Genomic DNA, 20,326 nt, shown 5'->3' with positions numbered 1-20,326 from the left:
TGCTCGACGCTCACCGCGTCCAATGCGGGGCGCGTAGTCGCTGCGCTGTAGCCCATTGTCTTACACCCCTTGGCGGTTCGACGGGAACGCTGTCGCGTTCCACTCTTGAAGGCGAAGCAGAGTAACGCATGAGTTGTGTCTTCGTCTAGCCGAACCAAATATAGCCAAGCAACAGCGGTTCACCAGGCTAAACAGTGGTTCAACAACTAAAATAAACGCTAGTATGCTTCGCATCCTGGGCTTAACCTTAGCTAAGCCACAGCCATTTTTTTTTTATTTAACGATGCAGTCATGGATACTTCGTTAGCAGGAGGCAACCTTGCGCATCGCTGCGACGGATATCGCGCTGTCGCAAACACGTGTGAAAGCTGTCAGCGAAAATCGCTCTGCGACGCGCGCGACAGAACGATTTCTTTCGCCCCAATCGCGCCATGTGAAACAACCTTAAGTCGGAATTGGCTCCGTAAGCGTGTTCGGAGTCGGCGCAGGTGGCCACTGCCGCGCGCTGTGCGTCGTCGTTTGACGTTCGGCGCAAGCGCGTGTTTATCGCGGAGGCCGACTATGTAACCGCTTGCCAGAGACTAGGCGTGCACATTCAACATGGAAGGAGAAGAGAGTGATACTACCGATACAGGGAGCTGTCTTTATGGCTGTACAGAAATCGCAAGACAATGTGCCTAAGAATGATGAGTAAAGAAGTTTAATCATCCTGCATAACTTATGGCATATATCACTTATAAGCAATTTGCATAACTACACAAGGCACACGTATAGCATAACCATAAGGTAACCAAAGCACAACCATAAGCTAAACCATAAGCATTTACATAACTTAAACCATAAGCATATCTATAAGCTAAACCGTAAGCATATCCATAACTGAAACCATAAGCATATCCATAAGTTAAACTGTAAGCATATCCATAGGCTAAATGATAAAGAGTAACCATCACCTAAACCGTAAGCATAACCATAAGCTAAACGATAAGCATCACCGAACCTTTTCGCTTCCAGATATCCAGGCTTAACCTTAGGTAAGCCCCAGCCATATTTTCGGACTCCATGGGGCAAGCAGACGCGACGAGCGGATCATACGCCTCTTGGTAAGCGCTGAAAACTTTTCCCTTTTTTTATTTTTACGCACAAGTCTTAAGCGCTGCTCAAATTCAGCGAAAATCTATCGTGCAGCTAGGCGCGCGTACATGCGTGAGATTCGGGAAACAAGAGGTTAGGGCCACTGAGAATTGACAAGCGGAAAAATTTGCGGATTCATTAGGCATGTAGGGCCCTCTCGGCCATACTTATCGGCGACAAGGTCGCCTTGCTGCCTGCGGGATTATCTTACTGAGCTATACCGAATGCTCGATTGCGGTAGTCGGGAAGTTCAACCCCCCCACCCCTGTTTTTTTTTACATGCTCCAGTGCACATCTGCAGGCTTTTACTGACGCCTGACACCGGCGAGAGACGCTGAGAGCGAGTGGGGCTATACTAATCCAGGTAGAACCAAATTAGGAAGGCCCACTACGCTTGAACAAGACACTCCCTCACCAGAACAGTAATTGGCCTCCAAGGTGCAGTATTCGGCCACCCCCTCCCACATGGCTCACTCAATTACCCAATGCACCTCAGGCCCCAGCAGCTGCAAAACACCTGACCAAGGCGGCGGTCATTCCTCTAACGCAGCAGAGGGTGCTAAGAGCCTCTGGATCAGCACGGGCCGCCAATACAAACTGACCCTTGCAACGTTTAAAATCGAGTGAGGCTAGCTTAGCAGGACTCTTTGAGGAATTATCAGTCATTGTTTGGGATATTATCTGCCTTAGTGAGATTAGAAGAACAGGTGAGGCTTACACAATGCTAAATAACGGCCACGTCCTCTGCTATAGAGGTCTCCCTTATAAGAAGCAATACGAGGTAGGATTCATTATCCGTAAGGACATAGCGGGTAATTCTGCATAGTGTCTAATTCTGCAGCATTAACGAGAGGGTAGCCGTAGTCGTAATCAAACTTAGTAAGAGGTATAGATTAAAGGTAGTACAAGGATAATGCGGGTGTACAAGGATAAGTACACCCTCATTACACCCATAAGGGTGTGAAAATTTCAAGAGTGTGCAGCCACCTGGTGGCATAGAGCTCAACCACACACAGTAACAGTAACAAAACGTATTCTTCTTTGCTGGTGGTATAAATTTTTCGCAGGAGTGTAATCATCAACACGTTCTTCGTGTAGATATTTAAAATGTTTTCCACTTGGTTAGAGCAATATTAGCTCTTTCTTTGGCTGCTGGTTAAGCTCTGCGCTGGACCATGCAGACCGATCAGGCCGCTCACGTACGTCTACGCTAAAGTTCCTTAATCTGCTTGAGTTTATGCCTACAGCCATCTGCCGAAACACCCAGCTTGCCTGTGGTTACCGGAATACCAGACACGGTCGGCGCTACGACGGAATGCTCGCAACGCAGGCTGCTTCGATAGCTCTCGCTTGGGATCAACGGCCAAGCGGCTAGCGGAGAGGTTTTGCGCAGGCGGGTGCGCGCTCCAAAACAACCGGAAGTGGACGAAGTGACGTCGCATCATGACGCAGAACCAGTGAGGCGGAGCTTAGCGCCGATCGCTCGGTGAACGAGTTGAGGAGGAAAAGCATGGCTAGGGATTAGGGTAACTTGTAATAGCTTGTAGCTCCATTAATACGTAACGCTTCCCTTAAATTGTGGTGCGAATGTTCCACTTAAGCTGTACCCTACGCGTCTACAAAACTTTACCGAACCGTTTCAGGATTGTAGAGATCGTATCTCCCTACCTGACTCCTCCATTTATTGGGATTTTGTAGCTTTTTTATTGAGCACAACGGTGGCTGTGGACCCTCTCTATATATCTTTCAGTATTTTTACATACGGGTCGTCTACACCCTGATTCTGTAATGCCTCCATGACTGCTGAGGTTCCGACTGATCAAACGCTTTCTCGTAATGAATGAAAGCTATGTATAAGGGTTGGTTACGTTTCCGCACATTTCTTCATCACCTGATTGATAGTGTGAATGTGGTCTATTGTTGAGTAGCCTTTGCAGAATTCTGCCTGGTCCTTTGGCTGACAGAAGTCTAAAGTGTTCCTAATTCTATTTTTGATTACCTTAGTAAATACTTTGTAGACAACAGACAGTAAGTCTTTGGCGTCGTCTTTCTTATGGATTAGGATTATGTTGGCGTTTTTGAAAGATTTCGGTACGCTCTAGGTAATCAGGCATTGCGTCTACAGGGTGGCAAGTTCTTCTGGAACAATCTGCCCACACACCTTCAACAAATCTGCGGTTACCTGATCCTCCCTAGCTGCCTTCCCCCCTTTGGATAGCTCCCAAGGCTTTCTTCATTTCTTCCGGCGTTACTTAGGGGATGTCAAATACCTCTAGACTATTCCCTCTTGCATAATAGTCGTGGGCGTCACTGGTACTGTATAAATCTCTATAGAACTCCTCAGCCACTTGAACTGTATTATCCATAATAACAATGATATTGCCGGCTTTGTTTCTTAACGCATACATCTGCTTCTTGCCTATTCCCAGTTTCTTCTTCACTACTTTTAGACTTCCTGCGTTCCTGAGAGCTAAGGAACAACGTTCAACGCTACAGCGAACGCTACAACGTTCCATTGCGCAACTGTGTTTTGGCCGTTTCCCACCACATCTCAATTGTTCATAGCTCTTACCCTTTCCCTGTATTATCTGCCTTGCACTGTTTTCTTTGGTCTGTCGTTTTGTTGGCAAGTTATATCTTTGAATTGTAATAATTAGCGCATTTCATTGCTTTCTTCAGTTTTGACCAACAGTGTTTTGTTGCTTTAATTTTGACCCACTCCTGTATGAGCCTGTAAGAAGGCTTACAGTATTGCTAAATAAAATAAAAAAAAACCTTTCCACACGTTAGAGCGATGCGATAGATAATTGAAGCTGAGTATCGCAAAAAAATATCTATGCTGCGAGGCCATGTTGCAACGGCATTAATCAAACATTTAAACATAACTGCTACGCACTTTGCAGCGGTCAATGTAAGAAAGACTTCATTACCCTATTCATTGCTGCACCTCAGGGTTGCGAGAACACCGCATTAAGTTAACCAGCCAGCTCATGAACCTTCCAGCTTGTTCGGCTACCTGGGGCCCGAAGGTGGCGACCAGCGTGGAAGTCGGTGTAGGGGTTTCTGGTGGCGCGTTAACTGTTACGTTTATGGTAACCGTGTCGGCTTGGATGTCTGAAAAGGCAGGAAATATTCGTTATTTACTTGGGCTGTAAAAACGTTTCTAAGAACAGAAGGAGAAACAGTTTGAATGGACACAGCTTTTCAGTGTGAAAGAAACTCTTTTGACAAGATAAAATCTTTTTTGCGGTAGACAGCTGTATTGTAAAAATTATATAAACTATAGAGAAATGAAAGTGGACAAAATTAAATGGTCTCCAATCCACCCTGTGAAGCTGTTTGGTCTGCAAAGCTGCAAACGCCAACTAGTACAATTTATTGCGACGTAGCTTGAAATGATTCACACTGGGACATTCACGTGCAATTTCCATAGATATTAGCCTATGCCATTTCAATGGCCTGCGATTTGACTTGCGCCGTTACTTGCTGCACCTACAACATGTGGACCAGCGAGACGTGAATTGCACTTAACCACACTCTGGCCGCGCCTCGTGTGCCCGATATTCTTCAGGAGTCCTCATTACACACACCCTTCTCATAGCACTGTCACAACCCAAACCATTTGGTAGGCGGGTCATTCTTTTACATACCAAAGTGCACTTACATGAGTCCCTGCTTTGTATGCTACAGTTGCCTCTACCCAGAAACTGCAGCTTATGAAATCGTACTTTTCACCGGGAAACGCTTGCGGCGAACGCTATGCGTGAAGGCGAGCTTTCTGGTCCTTTTACGCGGAAGTGAAACTGACAAGCTAACACAATGCGCGAATACCTGTTCGAAGCCGTTAAGGAGGCGGAGGTGGAAGGCGCCTGGAGGTGAAGATAATCGCGTGCGGCGGAGGTGCGCTTGGTTGCCCGTGACCTCATCTGCCTGTTGCTGCAGGTTTTGTTTACGATACGGACGTACCGAGTTCGTCTCCTGATAACATCGTCGTCGCATGCCGTATGCTGTGTGTGCGAGTGAAAGCGTGTGACGTTGAGCCGACGATTGTGGCTCAATATCGCGTGTGCAAGGGAGGACAACAGGGGGAAGCACGCCGTGTTTCCATTGAGTGGGAGGGGGGGGGAGGCGTTTTACTGCGTCGGCTGGTGCGTAAATGGTACGGCTGCGCGCACCCCGTCTTCAATGGGATGTGCGACGTGGTCAGTGCCGGCGCCTAGGCGCACCGAGGGCCAAGTTTCGTGCGGGCTATAGCACCCACGCGATTTCACATCGCATGCGTTCGCGAAGTGAAACGTCACTAACTGTTTTTTCATCTACCTGGCCGGCGCCGCGGTAGCGCGGAGGCGAGCGCTTTCTGTTGGTGCAGAAAGAAACCCAACGGCGCACGCTACGTGTGCCCTTGCACTGTTTGTCTATGGCAACGACAGACCCATTGGGAAATAGACTTATGGGGTTTCACTGTAGAAATTCACCGACAATTACGGTACTCCCCAGGGCGAAATTTGAGCGCAGCTGTATACCTGTTTTCACTTCGTGGTTTACTGGGTGGTGCGGACAATCTTTCTCGTGCAGCACGTTGGAAACGAAGCGAAGTGTGGCGCGACTGCCTCGCTAACCTGGAGATCGCGAGAGTCGGCGCCTGGGTGAGGCGTGGGCGCGATTCACAGCAGCCGCCGGCGGCATATCTACCAGACGACGCGCGCTACTGTGGCGCCGCCTGGTAGCCATCGTCGCCGCACTATGCTTTTCTCACGCTTTCGCAATACCTCCTCCGCTTTCCGCCTCATGGTACCACTGAACCCTCCTCTCCGTTTCTTTCCACGCATCTTACATACCCCGTTCCGACCCATGTTCGCTTTTATCTTTCGCCTTGCTCGTTCGCTTGGTTGTTGCTCGTTCGTTTGCTCGTACGCTCGCCGCAGCAACAGTTGACACTGGAGGGAGCTGTGCCCACAACGTCAGCATTACGCGTGTGTTGCACTACCAAATGTGCCATGGTGGTGGCTGTGTCTACGTCCACATTCTTGGTACTTATGTATCCATTAGAGAACAACGAAACTGCTAGACAGCACTATTAGAGGCCGTTTTTCGCGGAAGATATGATAGGCTGCGTGCCGTTCTGATGTCTTGGGCCAAGATGGCTTTCGCTTCGCCCGGAGAGCGCCCGCCACGCGTTCGCCACTGTCGCCATGCCAGCTTGAGCCTGGTGACACTAGGCCCCGCATCCCTCGACGAACTCCGTGCAAGGGAGGACCTGGAACTTCGTGCCACTCGTATGCTGGGCCAGTGGCTCAGTCAACGGGCCACCACCATCGATCTCCCTGTGGATCCCCCCCCTGCCTACTACCGCTTCGAAGCCTCTCCAGGACGGCCCCCAGTACAGGAGCCCCATGCTTCGGTCCCGCTCCCCCCCTCCGACGACGAGGACATGGATATATTCAGCTCCCGGAAACGTGCCCGCGAGACGGAGAGCGAGGACGAGGAGCCAACCGGCGACGGAAGCAGCCGTCGAGCTCTGCCCCCAGCCCGGAGCAGCTAGCACACGGCAGCCAGCTGCCACGTGCAGCCACCGGACCACGGCAGCGCCATTTCACCACACTCCTGCGAAACAGCCGCCACCTCCTCTCCGCCTGACGGAGGCCCTCCAAAAAGTGCGAGCGCCACCTATCGACATCCCGCCGAGTCTACGGCCGCCTCCTCCGCGTCCCCTCCGAGCAAGGGCGCGCCCCCACATTGCTAGACTGCCACATCAGGGCCCTGATAACCCCGCGGCGCGGTTTCTGAAGGACCCAGCATGCCAGCCTGCTTCGCGGCCGAAGCCAAAGGGGAAGAAGACGCAGAAGAAGAGGAAGGAGCCTGCCCATGTTTCCCGTTTGTCTCCCGGGGCAACGGACGACTCGCGGCGCCCACCTGTTACCCTGGTCACACCCAGCGTGCCTACAGCTGCAGTACAGAGAGGGACACCATCCGCCCGCGAGTCCACCACGTACGACTTCACGCTGGTGCAGTCCAAGAGGGACCTGCGGCGTGCACGAGCATTGGAAACTGCTGCACTCCCGGTTGACCCTGCGGTTGTCGGTACGGTGCTCTTCCGTCCCTCGGCGCCCGGTGGAACCTTCCGAAGAGCACCGCGCCTTTCACTCGCTGCAACTTTCTCTTCGCGGCCCGGTGTTGCAGTGGTTCGCTTTAACCATAAATGCAACATTCTGGCAGCCGATACTACCACACGGGAGTGCCTGGAGGAGCTGCTAGCAGTCACTGAGCTGCACGGAATCGCAGTGACTGCCCGACTGCCAGCCGAGCGCGGCAAGAGCACCGGCTTCCTGCACGGGGTGGTCGGGTTACCCGCGGACACGGACCTGCTGGGAGCCATCGAGTCGAGCGTTCCCGTGCTATCGGCAACAAGGGAGGAGAGCACCATCATCATCCGATTAAAACAACACTAAAACTCCCTAGTGTTGGGGACGCAAGCGGCTTGCGTATGCAAGAACTAGGGGCGACGTTACTGCACGTGCGCAGACCGCTACGTCTACTTGCGTCCTTGGGTTGTTGGAGAGGCCGAAAACGTTGCTGCCCCTAAGAGGTCACGTTACCCACGTGACTCTTGCGGTGTAGGAGAACTTACGAGTAGCTAGCGGGTAGATAATCTAATAAATCTTTCGCCAAGTGTCGACAGATGTCGTTTTTATGTGTATTAGAGAGGTTCAGCGTGTCTGATATTATGATAAACACAGTTGGTGGTTGGGGCGGAGCCATAAACGGGAGCGTCCTGCTTGGTGCATCCACCTGGCGGCGCAAAGCTCAAATCGACAAAAGCAGCTAATATTGCTGTAACCAAGTCTATTCTACTTCGCTGCCGGTGTAAATTATCGGCACTGGCCTAATTGTGTTGCTGCCAAAAATTTATACCCGCAGCAAAGTAAAATACACTAGGTTACTGCAATATTAGCTGTTTTTGTCTGTTTGAGCTTTGCGCCACCCGGTGGCAGCACCATGCAGGCCGCTCTAGTTCATGGCTCCGCCCCAACGCCCCAGCCTGCGTTTACCCGATTACCAGACGCTGTAAACCTCTCTATTAACTGCTTCTAATAAAAAGAGTTTAATGTACTTTACTTCATATGCTTCATTTCATATTTTATAACAAGATAACGCAGCAACGATCAGACGGTGGTGCTGCGAGCGCATGGGACCTCATTGCGGTTTGCGTTTGGGGCCGCTAACCTCTATAACACGTTTCTGCTTGCGTACGCAAACGCACCCAAGCGCTTGGGGCTTCAACGCCTTGCGTCCCCAATACTAATACTCTCTAATGAACAGACTGCACGGAAGAGGCAGCCCCGTGTGCTTGGATTGCGGCGAGAAGGAGACGCTTGAGCACCTTCTGCTCCGCTGCCCAGCCTTCGATGTTGAGCGCACTGCGCTCTTTGCGTCATACCGTCGTGTGGGACTGCCCTGTGACTCTGAGGGAGCACTTCTCTTTCCGGCAGCCCACCTTTCCATCGTCAAGAAATTGCTTCCTGCCCTATTTGACTTTTGTTGTGACACGCAGCCGAGAGCGCAGCTGTAAGCCCTGCATTGCTTCTTCAACCTTCTCGTTATTTTCTCCCGCCTTCTTTTCCTTCTCTCCCTGATCTTTTTCTCCCCACTCTCCTTTCCCTGTGCAGCGCTGTTGAGGTGTCCTCCTCTGAGAGACAGTTACGGCACTGCACTTCTCTCTTCCTCTCCTTCAATAGTTACTACACACACTCTATTAGAGGCCACCTCAGCAAATGTGCACGAACCATTCTTTTTGTGTAACCTAACAGCATACTGTCTCTGAAAAGTGAGGGTGAAAGAGCAGGCACAGTGGCTTTAATAAAGAACAATCGTTTACGTGCTGTGAGCGTTCGTGAGACAATATCTGCAGATAACACTTTTTTCTCCTTTTCATGGTCGTAAAATACCGCTCTTACTATATATAGGTTTTCACTTTAACACTGGTGTCATTACATCACACGTTTGCAAAAACCAATAAGAAAAAAATATATTTTGTGCTGCTAAGAGATTTATTAGCAACGGGCGCGAACGGGTAGCTGTCACAAGCGTTCGGCGAAAGACAGCAACCACGAGCTCATGCCGGTAGCGATGGTGCTGTGGCGCAGGCGGCTACTCTTCTTCGTTACAATCGCCCTCCGCAGAAAAAGGCGCCATCCTGGCGGCTTAAGGCGAAGAGACTACTATTGGGTCGTAGTACGGCTTAAGGCGAGAGACGTGGACAAGTTCGCGGCCGCGATGGCGTAGGTCCGTCGATGGCGTGAGGGGCTCTACGATGTAATTGACGGAGGACGTTTGCTCGAGAACGCGGTAGGGTCCTAGGTACTTTGCGACAAGTTTTGAGGAGAGGCCGGGTGTAGTAGCGGGTACCCGAAGCCATACGAGAGAGCCAGGCAAAAAAGTTGGTGCAGAACGGCCGGCAGGTTGACGGGATTGCTGCTGCCACTGGTCCTCGGTGGAAAAAGAGCGGGCAAGCTGGCGGCATTCCTCAGCATGACGAGCAGCTTCAGATAGCGGAGTACTTTCGGACGCGTCAGGTGTATATGACAGAATAGTATCGAGAGTAGTAGAAGGTTCTCGTCCGTATAGGAGAAAGTAAGGGGAAAAACCAGTAGTTGCCTGGGTCGCAGTATTGTACGCATACGTCACGAAAGGGAGAACTTGGTCCCAGTTTGAATGATCAGAGGCGACGTACATGGAGAGCATATCGCCAAGAGTACGGTTGAAGCGCTCGGTCATGCCGTTAGTTTGCGGATGGTACGCTGTACTGGTGCGGTGAACGATTCGGCATTCGTCGAGTAGTGCCTTCAAAGCATCGGAAAGAAAGGCGCGGCCTCTGTCGCTCAGAAGTTCGCGAGGGGCACCGTGGCGAAGAACGAAATGTCGTAATAGGAACGATGCAACGTCGCGGGCGGTGGCAGTCGGCAGAGCAGCTGTTTCAGCATAGCGGGTTAAGTGATCCACTGCAACAATAATCCAGCGGTTGCCTGCTGGTGTGGAGGGTAGCGGTCCGTAGATGTCTATGCCAACACGATCAAAAGGCCGACGAGGGCAGGGAAGGGGTTGTGACGGGTAGACTTGTCCGGGAGGTAATTTTCGGCGTTGGCACGGAGCGCAGGAGCGAATGAACTTTCTGACGTAGTTATACATGCCTCGCCAATAAAATCGGATGCGTAGTCGAGCATAGGTCTTGAAGAGGCCGGCATGTGCGCACTGAGGGTCTGCGTGGAAAGCGTCGCAGATAAGGTCACGGAGATGGCGGGGTATCACGAGAAGCCACTTGCGACCGTCAGAGAGGTAATTACGACGATAAAGAAGGCCGTCGCGAATGCAGAAGTGGGTAGCCTGGCGGCGAAGAGCGCGCGATGGTGATGAGGCGGATGGATCAGAAAGGATGCTGATGAGAGCACTGATCCAGGGATCCTTGCGCTGCTCCGACGGCATGTTGCGCAGTGCATGAGATGGAACTGTGGGCTCAAGGGCGGATAGGCAAGCGCAGTCAGCGGAGACCGGTGAGCGAGAAAGGGCGTCAGCGTCCGTGTGTTTGCGGCCGGAACGGTAGAGGACGCGGATGTCGTACTCCTGTAGCTTAAGGGCCCAGCGAGCAAGTCGGCCAGATGGGTCCTTAAGGGTAGACAGCCAACAAAGGGCGTGATGGTCAGTGATGACATCGAAAGGGTGACCATACAAATAAGGACGGAATTTTCCAAGGGCCCAAATAATGGCTAAACACTCTTTCTCTGTAACAGAGTAATTAGCCTCGGCCTTTGTCAGAGTTCGGCTCGCGTAGGCAACGACATATTCATCAAAGCCCGCTTTTCGTTGTGCGAGTACGGCGCCAAGTCCGATGCCGCTGGCATCGGTGTGGACCTCTGTGGGCGCTGCAGGATCGAAGTGGCGGAGGATAGGTGGCGAGGTTAGCAGGCGGCGTAATTTCGTGAAGGCGTCATCACAGGCGGGCGACCAAGCGGAAAGTTCTTTGTCGCCACTTAGAAGGGCTGTCAGGGGTGCACTTATGGAAGCGAAATTTCGAATGAAACGTCGGAAGTATGAGCATAAACCAAGAAAACTTTGAAGCTCTTTTAACTTCTTTGGTTGCGGAAAGTCGGTGACAGCGCGGAGCTTGGCTGGATCCGGAAGGACGCCGTCTCGTGATACAACATGGCCAAGAATAGGGAGCTTTCGGGCACCAAAACGACATTTTTTTAAGTTAAGTTGAAGTCCCGCGACAGTAAGGCATTTGAGAACTTGCTCGAGACGGCTGAGATGGGTTTGGAAATCAGCGGAAAAGACAACTACGTCATCCAGGTAGCATAAACATGTGTTCCATTTGAGGCCGCGTAAAATATAATCCATCATTCTCTCAAAAGTGGCGGGAGCATTGCACAGGCCGAAAGGCATTACGATGAATTCGTACAATCCGTCAGGTGTCACAAATGCTGTTTTAGGTCGATCAGATGGTGCCAAGGGGACTTGCCAGTATCCGGAACGTAAATCCAGCGAAGAAAAGAATTCAGCTCCCTGCAAACAGTCGAGGGCGTCGTCGATGCGCGGTAACGGGTAAACGTCCTTGCGTGTTATCTTGTTCAGACGTCGGTAGTCGACGCAGAATCGAATAGAGCCATCCTTTTTCTTAACGAGGACGACCGGTGATGCCCAGGGACTGTTGGAAGGCTGCACAACGCCACGCTTGAGCATGTCAGCAACCTGGTGGTCAATGACACGGCGCTCAGAGGCGGAAACTCGGTAAGGGCGCTGCCGTAAAGGTGCGTGACTGCCGGTATCTATTTGGTGAAAAACGGTCGATGTGCGGCCCAAACCGGAAGCATGGCTGTCGAAAGAAGCGCGGAACCTCTGCAGGAGAGCAATAAGCTGGCTTCGTTCTGAAGATGACGTGCCATCGTCGATGGAGCAGTGGAAAGCGTCGAGGAGTGACTGATCAACCGCAGAGTCACAAGTAAGTGCGCCAAGGCCCGCAGAAGTAGAAACGGCAGGAGTGTCAAAGATGCAAAAGGTGTCGACTGGTTGAACAAGGCCTAGGCATTCACCATGAGATAAAGCTAAAGGGCAGGCTGTGGGATTGTCGACGACCATTTTCGTGACGCCATTGCGAAGAGTAAGGAGAGCAAAGGGCAGCGGAGAACATCGGCGGCGAATGAACAGCTCAGAGGGCGTAAAGAAAACAGTGGCATCAGAAATAGCGGCGCACGACACAGGCACAAGCAGGGAAGAGCGTGGAGGGACGGAATTGTCTTCGGAAACAAACAGTTTAACACTGGAAGGGTCGTTGTCGATAGGCTCGACGTCTGGAAGTGCAGAAAGTTCGAGTTCGGCGTGACAACAGTCAATAACGGCGTTATTATTTGCAAGGAAGTCCCAGCCTAATATGATGTCATGGGAACAAGTGGGCAGCACGACGAATTCGACGGTATACAGTAGACCTTGAATGAAGACGCGAGCAGTACAGGCAGCGAGAGGCGTTATATTTTGAGCGTTCGCGGTTCGAAGGGAGAAGTCGGAGAGAGGCGTCAAAACCTTTCGTAGTGTGCGGCAGAGTTCGGCGGAAATTACGGATACGGCGGCTCCTGTATCTACAAGCGCCAGGACGGCGATTCCTTCGAAAGAGACTTCGATGACGTTGGCTGGAGAGGGACGAGGACTTGGGCATTGCGACGTGGACGCAGTTCGTGCCTCGGGAACTGCGGCCATCAGTTTTCCTGCTCGGTGGACACGGGACGACGCCGCATCGGAGAAAGCGAGCGACGGCGGGGAGATGGTGAGCGGCGAGTAGAGGCGGTTGGGCGGTCAGGGGAAAAGGAAGAAGTAGGAAGGCTGGAAGGCGACGAGGAAAACGGAGCGGGGAAAGGTGGCGCCCGCCGGATGTTCTGAAGAGGAGGCATGCCACGACGACAATGGCGCGCCACGTGACCAGCACCACCGCAAGCAAAACATATTGGGCGGTCATCGAAGGTGCGCCACTGGTGGGGGTAAGGTCCGAGTCGCGGTTGAGCATTCGGAAAAGGCTGTCGGTCGGGCAGCGGCATAGGAGGAAAATGCCGGCGGTCGTGAAGCGGCATAGATGGCGGCAAAAATGTCGGTGGTCGATGCATAGAGGGCGGCAGGGGCGCTTGTGGACGAGATCGGGAAACTGCTTCAGCGTAAGTGAGAGGAGCCGTGACTGGTGGCTGCTCAACGGCTGGAGGAACGGCTTGAGAGACTTGTTCTTGAATGAAGTCGCGGATCGTAGGATGCAAAGCAGGGGGTGGTTCCTGGACAGAAGATATCAACGATAGCTGGCGGGCGACCTCTGCGCGAACGAATTCCTGGATTTTGATGAAGAGAGTAGCATGGTTGTAGTCGTCGACCCCAAGGCTGGATAGAGAGTCGGCGGGCGGGGTGGGACGTCGGGTGTGAAGCCGTTGCCTGCGCAACTCGTCGTAACTCTGGCACAATTCGATGACTTCAGCGACAGAGTGAGGACTCTTCGATAATAACATTTGAAATGCGTCGTCCTGAATACCCTTCATTATATGTTTGATCTCCTCCTCTGACATTGACGCATTCACCCGTTTGCAAAGGTCGACAATGTCCTCAATGTAGCTCGTGAAGTTTTCTCCGGTCTCTTGGGAACGTGTGCGCAAACGTTGTTCTGCACGAAGCTTTCTTACTGCAGGCCGACCAAAAACTTGGGTAAAGTTGGTCTTGAAGACCAACCACGAAGTGAGGTCGGCTTCATGGTTGAGAAACCATAGTTTCGCAACGTCCGTAAGATAAAAGGCGACGTTTCTCAACTTGGTAACGTCGTCCCACTGGTTATGGGCACTCACTCGCTCATAAGACGAGATCCAATCTTCAACGTCTTTGTCATCTGTGCCGGAGAAGATAGGGGGATCTCGCTGACGCAAGGCACCGGCACAAACCAAGGTGGCCGGCGCCGTTGGAGGAGCTGGAGGAGTGCGTGCGTCGTCGGGCATGATGGGGGGTAGAGTGCGACTCCGAAGTTCCAGGGTGGTCGATACCCAGCACGTCCACCACTTGCTAAGAGATTTATTAGCAACGGGCGCGAACGGGTAGCTGTCACAAGCGTTCGGCGAAAGACAGCAACCACGAGCTCATGCCGGTAGCGATGGTGCTGTGGCGCAGGCGGCTACTCTTCTTCGTTACAGTGCCTTTAATTTCATTGGTTACATTGTGTAGCACTTCTGACACTTTACTTTGTCCACATTCTGTGCCACCACATCACACAAGCATCACACATCAGCAGCATCACACAACTTGAAGAATGGGTAAATGTCTTACTGGTGTTCTCTAAGGTCACACTCGTTGTATTAGCAGAAATGGGTTGAGAGTTCCTTAGAGCATCTCTTGTTTTGGTGCGGTCTGCAAATCTCACGGACATTTCTCCCTGGTGTACGGACATTTTAAACTGTAAAGGAAAGGATGACTTTTTATTTTTGCTGTCCAATGTCCCCATGCCATAAGCAAACGCCAGTTTTAGTGAAACTTAGCGTACATGGCTCATTGTTAATACATTTTTTCAAGAAAGATGGTACATGACAAAAACGGCGTTCACACACTTGGTCTTAGAGAAGTAAACAAATGCATTGGCGTCACTATTCAATGAGTTCTAATTACCGGAGAGCCATTCCTACGTTATTTACATTTCAGGTATTCCAGTGAACGCAACCAGCATATCAAGGGCCCAAAGTGTTTGCTGACAATACTTTCATTGCTATGGAAATTTGCATTCCTATTTTACACATGTGCCTAGGTTTCGTTTGATTAGACCAGCTGCTACAAGTTCATGCGGACAGCTTTTAAGGTGCCCTGCAAATCTAGTATTTGAATGCAATAAGTAAGAGTTGGCAGATGATGGTCACATGTGCAACTGAAACCATGCACACATGGCCAGGAAGTGGCTCAGTGAATAAAAGCCAAGTAGCACAATACATGATCGTCCATCTACGTCAAATAAATTTTTAAATCTTAAACGTTTCTGACTGCTTAAAGAGGCTCTGAAATGCCTTTGAATATGCGTAGTAAGAAAACGCATCCAATCTGTAAAAGAGGCTTCTGTGAGCAAAGCATTTATGCACTGTATGTGGCAGGAAATTTACAATCTCGTAGCGAAAATGGTGAAAAATCTCCCTTGGCAACACACAATTGCAGTAAAACATTCTCAGCAGTACGTTAATTGTTAAGATTCCATGAAATAAATGAAACATATGCGTCTGCGATCTGATAAAGACTGTAAAATCACTTCATCTTTGCACGGCCGGTCTATGCACAATATTTATGTAATGCTGCTGCTGCTGCGCGTGGCCTCCGATTTAGCAGCATCATGCTACGTAGCATGCTCTACCTAGCTGCCACGAAGTACCGCATTTACTCGATTCTAATGCGCCCTCCATTGTAACTCGCACCCGTTTTCCGTGCCCCCCCCCCCCCCCCAAGAAAAAGAAAAAAAAGGAAGTGCAATAGCGCACACGTCGTGCTTTCATATCGAAATACTATTTTCTCTCATTTAAAAAAAAACAGTTTTATTCCAAATGCACTAAAGTTGGGACGAATAAAAACACAACGTACCTTGCAACTAACCTTAACACAACGTACCTTGCAACTAAGATTCTTAGTGCCCCGGTACAAGTTGCGTGGGGCAATAGATATCGCTCGTCGTCGCCATCAGACAACTTCTCATCGATATTAACAGACCAAAGCATTTCATCCACGGTGCCGTCCATGGCAGATGGGATCGTGCACCAAGCATCTTTCGCCCATACAGTAAAGTCCTGCAGCGAGGCACGCTTTATTTTATTGGCGAGCGTGAATTCGTGGCAACCGCTGACAAGCCATTCGGTGTAGAGCGCCCGAATTCTATCTTTCACTGGCTTGTTCAAACCAACATCGAGTGGCTGGAGCCGCGATGTCATGCCACCGGGTATCGCGACAAGTTCGGTGTTGCATGCAGCCAGCTTGTCCTTGATACACTTATCAAGGTGGCACCTGAACGCGTCGAGCACAAGCATCCCAGGCAGACCCAAACTTCCGCCAGGTCTCTTCCGCCAAACGTTATCAATCCAATCAGCGACCAAGTCCGTGCTCATCCAACCTTTTTTATTTGCACGCACAAATCGCGCCACTCGAAAACATGATTCCTTCCGGGAGAGCCTTCCGTCTGGAGGTACGGGGGCTGCTCGTGCCCATCCACAGTGCAACAAAGCATTGCGGTGATTCTAGTTTTTTCGTGGCCGGAAGGCAAAATGCGCACTTGCTTCGCAACCTTTTTTTTCAACAGTTGTGGCCGTTTCTATGGCGCAACTTCAAAACGTACCACTGAAAACTGAAATTTCTCTTCATATTCTTCTGGCAATTATTGGCATATCCTTGTTCGCCTTCGAAGAGAAAAGTCTTTTCTCTTCATAAAATTTGACAGCACCTGCTCGCTTTGAAGTCACTCCGCTTGAGCCCTAGCTTTCTGTAGGGCTAACTGCATTGCCCGTACTTTGAGCAGATCGGTCGTCACAGGCCGCTGTGCCGCTCGATGTTCTTGCACATATTCCGCAAGGAGTTCTTCTATTTCGGTCCACTGAAACCCTTCCTTGGTGCTTTGTTGGCGAAAATATTCTCCTTCTGTTTGCGCCAGTCTCACACGCAAGTTTGGTAACTTCGAACGCCCGTGATGCGGCCCGATATCTGTCCGTCTCCACGCTCATAACTTTCCTTTTAAATGCGGCGTCATGGTGGACTGGGCGTTTCTTCACAGCCGGCGCTTCCAGGCTGATTGAATAAATGCAGAAAAGGGGAAGACAGGCGGTAGACTAGGGGAGCTATTCTCGACATGCATGCCGGCTGCACGGTCGCCATTATGCGCTATGTTGACTCCCTGATTGGCTGTGGAGAGCGCACGTGCCTTGAAATTTGTGCCGGGAAACAGAAGCTTTACAAAATGCAATTTTGCGTTTTCATCAAGATGACAAAACGTGACGTGGAGCTGCAAATTTTATCGACTAATACATTTCCCGAGAATTGTATTGCGAGTGCGGCGGCAGCAGAGCCGTCAATTCCTTACAAGCACGTAATGCTCAAACCATGTCTGACTGATCAAAGAACGCACCACTCTAGGTTAAACGAGGCATACAATTCCCAACTCCCTAGCGCTTAAGCCCGCAGCGTACCCAGAAAAACGACGGGTCCAGTTACTTCCCCCTCCCTCATTTCCTCCTCCTCATTAGCTCTAGTATAACAGCTGTCCAAAGCTGTAGAAAGGATGAAGACACCACAGCTGTCAAGGTCGCGTGCTTTGTGCGACGCTCAGAGCGGTATTCAGACGGCGGCGCGATTGACCATCCTGATTAGCTACCCGGGAGCGCTAGTTTTCGGACGCCAAGGGACAAGCAGATGCGACGAGCGGATCATACGCGACTCGGGGCATCTCGATAAGCGCTGAAAACTTTTCTCTTTTTATTTTTGCGCGCAAGTGTTAAGTGCTGTTCAAATTCAGCGAAAATATATACTGTACCTTCGCGCGCTCAAGACGGCGTATACATGCGTGAGATTCGCGAAACGAGAGGTTAGGCCCACCGAGAATTGACACTATATCGTGCAACACGAAATCTCTACGGAAAGGGCTTCGCAAATACACTACCTGCATACCTTGTGCATGCTTTCTCATGACAACACTAGAAAATAAGATGCAGACAAATTCCGAGCATCTGCACATGCCGCGATTCCCTCTTCATAAGCCTACAATAAATAGAAGCTAGCTTTTACAGATCTTAGAAACGTATTCGGGGCACCTAATGCGCGAATAGATGTCGGCACTACACACTCAATAACACTAGAAATGGTCAAGGTCTTATCAATAGCAAATTACGAGGCACGCCGCCAGAACGGGCTTTCTTTAAAGATGCGAAATTTCCGCACAAAAGCTACCGAGAAAGATGACAGGAAGGTTTTTTACAGTATTCACGTAAAGAATAAGGCAAAGTAAGTAGCAGCAACACCTAGCTGTAAAGTTTACACACTGATTTTCAACTTGTCAGAACGATCGTTCTTGCTGCTTTTGCAGGCACTTGGCATCTCGGCTCTGAAGCAGTCTTTGAGCGACGCCTTTTCATGTACAGGCTAAAAACATGCTAAGTGATTTATGTGGTGACAAGCTTGTTTCTGGTAATGTATATTGACTTAGCAGTCTGTTCACGATCTGTAGACCGAACCGGCTGGAAAATGCTCCAGTTAGTGAAGTGCGCCTTCCCGCAACGCCGCCTCGGTCGCTCAGTCACCTGGGTCTAGTGAAGTGTAGTTTACAGCAAAGTCAGAGCGGCGCGCTCCAGCGCTGTAGCAGACGACACGAAGCGCCTCCCCGAGGTCCGTGTGCGCCTGCCCCGCTTCGCTTCGATGCGCTGCCTCGCCGGACGCACACGAGCCTGTACGTCACCCACGAGTTCACACTTTTGGCCTGGCATGTACGTTGATGGATCAGTAAAAGGAAGTTCGTCTGCTGCTCATGACGACGAATCGACAAGCATAGCCGCTGACTTCAGCCGATCAAGGAACAACTGGTGCAGTGATAGCCTTATTGTCAGTCTACAAATACCGGGACCTGACAGCCATTCAGAGGGGCGTGGAACCAGCATGGCAGAAGTGGTTCCGCTCATGTTTTTCTTGCTGCTTTTGCAGGTTAGTAATCCGCACATGCATTACTTTCGCACGCATTTTGTATTTTCCGTTCCACCCCAAATGTTATTTCCTTGCCAGAAAAATCACTCGCAATTGAAAGATTATGTGCGTCATTGCTTATGTGCATTGCTCATGTGTGTGTCATTGCTCATTGTATGTGCGTCAGATTGTTGCGTCGTATTTGTATTTCCTTTTATCTGTTGCTGCTACTTTTAAGCGGTGACGTTGAGCTTAACCCTGGCCCGACCACTGCCGAAACTCTGCAGAGGCTCCCAGATGGTCAAGATAGCATTAAAGGGAAGCTGACGAGGTTTTAGAACTGGAAGAGTTACCGTGGTTTCGAAGGCTGCCACAGTATAATTCAACCCCTGAAGTTATTTCCTCTATTGTACACGTAGCAGCGCTGCAATCGCCGTTTAAATTTTCGGTGAAGCCTCACACAACCCTCGCGCGCCAAAAGACGGGGCGCGAGGATGACGTCAATACAGGGGTCACATGAGCGCTCTATTCGAATCACGCACCCCGCCGATACCTAAGATGACGTCAGGATCGTCTTCACCATCACAGCCCGTCAAGAGACGCATGGCGTCTCCCACAGACACTGCGGCTTGTTTTTGCTAAATAAAGCGAGTAGCGGTAATTTCTGGCTCGTTACACAATAATTTTCGTACTCAGGGGGTGAAAAAATGCCATAATTCACTGAAAGTTCACTTTTTTTTAAAAGTGTTCAGCTGCCCTTTAAGGCCAAGTTACGTGCAATGGAACCCAAGTTGAAAGTAAACACGCCATGAATGATGTCAGCACTCGTATAGCGTCTATAGACTCCAGAATCCCTAGTATTGACCAAATTAACTGCGCAGTTAAACAATTTACGAAACAATCTGCAGAACATCAGCGGATGCTGGGTTCAGTTATGGCGAATGTAGACCATCTGGAGAGCCAGAGGAGGCGTTGCAATTTGCTTTTTTTTTCGGTGTAGAGGATACAAAACAACGAGTCAAGTAAGGACTCTGGAGAATGTGTATTGACGTGCGTAAATAAAATTAGGTATCCAATCAGTGTTAATCACAAATACTCACAGGCTGGGCAAATTCACGTCCGGTAGCAATCATCCTTTAATAGCGATTTTCGCTTCCTACGTTGAAAAGCAAAACGTTTTAACAAGCGCTTATAAATTAAAAGGAAGTAATGTCACTATTTCATAGGACTTTTCTGAAGATGTACGTTGTTAGATATGGGGCTCTTTCCTGCGCCTACTTCGAGTTCCCCAGACCACATCGAATCGCAGCACAACTAATTGAGAAGCGGGAAAACGCGGAAAGCACATCCCAGAGGAGCGCTCGAGCAAACAAGTTGAAGGCCCCCACTTCATACGCCGCCAGTGGAGCTATTCAATGCTTGGTTCTTCCAGAAAGCGAGGGGATAGCCCGGCACTGTTCCAGGTAACGTGAGTCCCGAAGCCAGACGGCTGTGATGT

The 20,326-nt window shown here is 50.4% G+C and overlaps 1 protein-coding gene across 10 annotated transcripts in view; it reads right to left on the bottom strand.

The window, feature by feature from the left end:
• LOC135911706 (uncharacterized) overlaps nucleotides 1–20,326 on the bottom strand; it is a 288,230-nt gene that overhangs the window by 123,770 nt on the left and 144,134 nt on the right. For 7 of the 10 annotated variants that reach the window (XR_011514481.1, XR_011514482.1, XR_011514483.1 and 4 more), the window contains 2 exons: nucleotides 14,470–14,596; nucleotides 4,065–4,248 (listed from right to left, as the gene is read on the bottom strand). The exons of 1 other annotated variant lie outside the window; for it this stretch is intronic. The gene's annotated coding sequence lies outside the window, so the exon portion shown is untranslated. Of the gene's footprint in view, nucleotides 1–4,064; nucleotides 4,249–14,357; nucleotides 14,597–20,326 lie in introns of those variants that run through there. 2 more of the 10 variants (XM_070538437.1, XR_011514486.1) reach the window with 2 other exon arrangements.

The sequence above is a fragment of the Dermacentor albipictus genome, chromosome 5 (genome assembly GCF_038994185.2).
Source record: "Dermacentor albipictus isolate Rhodes 1998 colony chromosome 5, USDA_Dalb.pri_finalv2, whole genome shotgun sequence".
NCBI classification, from domain to species: Eukaryota; Metazoa; Arthropoda; class Arachnida; order Ixodida; family Ixodidae; genus Dermacentor; species Dermacentor albipictus.
Note: the sequence above shows the minus strand (reverse complement) of the source record. Positions and strands in the feature narration are given on the sequence as shown.